Source organism: Chrysochloris asiatica, unplaced genomic scaffold (assembly GCF_000296735.1).
Source record: "Chrysochloris asiatica unplaced genomic scaffold, ChrAsi1.0 scaffold00207, whole genome shotgun sequence".
NCBI classification, from domain to species: domain Eukaryota; kingdom Metazoa; phylum Chordata; class Mammalia; order Afrosoricida; family Chrysochloridae; genus Chrysochloris; species Chrysochloris asiatica.
The window spans coordinates 2,734,378-2,735,971 of NW_006408725.1; positions in this window are offsets into that span (position 1 = coordinate 2,734,378).

Here is a 1,594-nt window from a genome sequence, read left to right on the forward strand (position 1 = left end):
TTTTATTATTAATTATCTGGACCTCTTTTTACAGGTTTTGAGTTGTTTCCATTGCTGTATCAATCTTGTTTGATTGCTCTTGTAGTACTTTCCTGACTTCTTCCTTGTTTTCCTCCACCACTTTTTGGAGCATTTGAATTTGTTTCCATATCATTCTTCTGAATTCTGTCTCAGGCAAATCCAAAACCTGATCTCCCACTTCTGGGGAGCCTTTGTCTGTCTCCAGCGCATTTGTCTCAGTTACTCTTTTCTGGTTTTGGACATGTTTTGAGATCGTTTGCTGTGTTTGAGATCTTTTGTTTGTCATTTCCAGTAGTTATGGGTTTTTTTGTTGTTTCTTTTTTTAATGCTTAAATGAATGTTCATTGTTGTGTTATTAGCTTACTGGGTGTCTCCTGGTCAATATAATCAGGAGATAGGCTTCCCTTTTGGCATGTAATGCTTAGCAGCTGTTGTTGGCTCTTGTCTCAATGGTGGAATATTATAGGGTATGCGTGTAGCTTGGCTATATGGCTACAAATGCTGTCTCTTCTTGGGTAATGTAGGGAGAAAAAGCTCCCACCTCCAGGAAAGATGTGTGATCAAAAGGACCAAAAGCAGAAGCAATATAAATGCAGAGACAAAAAACACCACTTTGAAACAAAAATAAAACTGTGACCCACTGACCCTTGCTACACATACAGTGTGTGTGCAGGGTAGAAGCCTCCAGCAGTGGGTGGGGGTGTCTGCTTGCTCAGGCCCCTCCTCTAGTCACCACCGTGGAGGTGCACAGATATTGAGAAGTTAATGGGAGAAAGATTGTCCACTATTTTTGTCTCTGAAGGTCAGTTAGGTATCTGCGTGTGCACAGTGTAATTCTCAAGATAGTTGAGTCCTTTTATGTTGGGGTTTTACAGATTGTTCTATGGTTTGTCTATCAGGCCTGAAGTGCCTGCTTTTATTTGCTAAATAGGCCTGAGTAAGGGTCCTGCACAAGGAGCTCCGGTAGCACAGTGGCCACGCATCAGGTTGAGAGCCACAAGGTCAGCAGCTCAAAACCACCAGCTGTTCCATGGGAGAGACGAGGCACTCCGCTTCCACAAAGACCCACAGCCTTGGAAACCCCGCACAGGGCTGCCACAAGTCAGAACTCGAAGGCACACAGCCACTAAGGGTCCCACACATGTCAATTTTAGGGCTGTGACTCTAAGGCTGACATCATAAATAGCCACCAAGCTCCTTCTCTCCATACCATGGGAAAACTGTGGGGTCAGTGCTGGAATTTTTTTTTTTTTTTTGTGGGGGACTGAGTGTGCACCCACCCATCTGAAGGCATCCGGGCTGGGCAAAGAAGACGCGACAGGGATGAGGAGGAAAAACTATATAGAGTCTCCTGCACCTCCTTTTGCAAATGTCTCTGCAATGCTTTTAGTGCTGGTTCCCTGTGTCGGTCTGGCTGTAGTCCCACCCTCTAAACTCTGCCCGGGTGGGGTGGCCACAGAGGGAGTCCCATCTCCAGATTCCTAACTCACAGTATTTTCCTTTATATCATGGTTTTTTCACTTGCCAGTGCAGGAAATTGACATCTTGGGCCTTATGGTAGATCCAGAGCTCT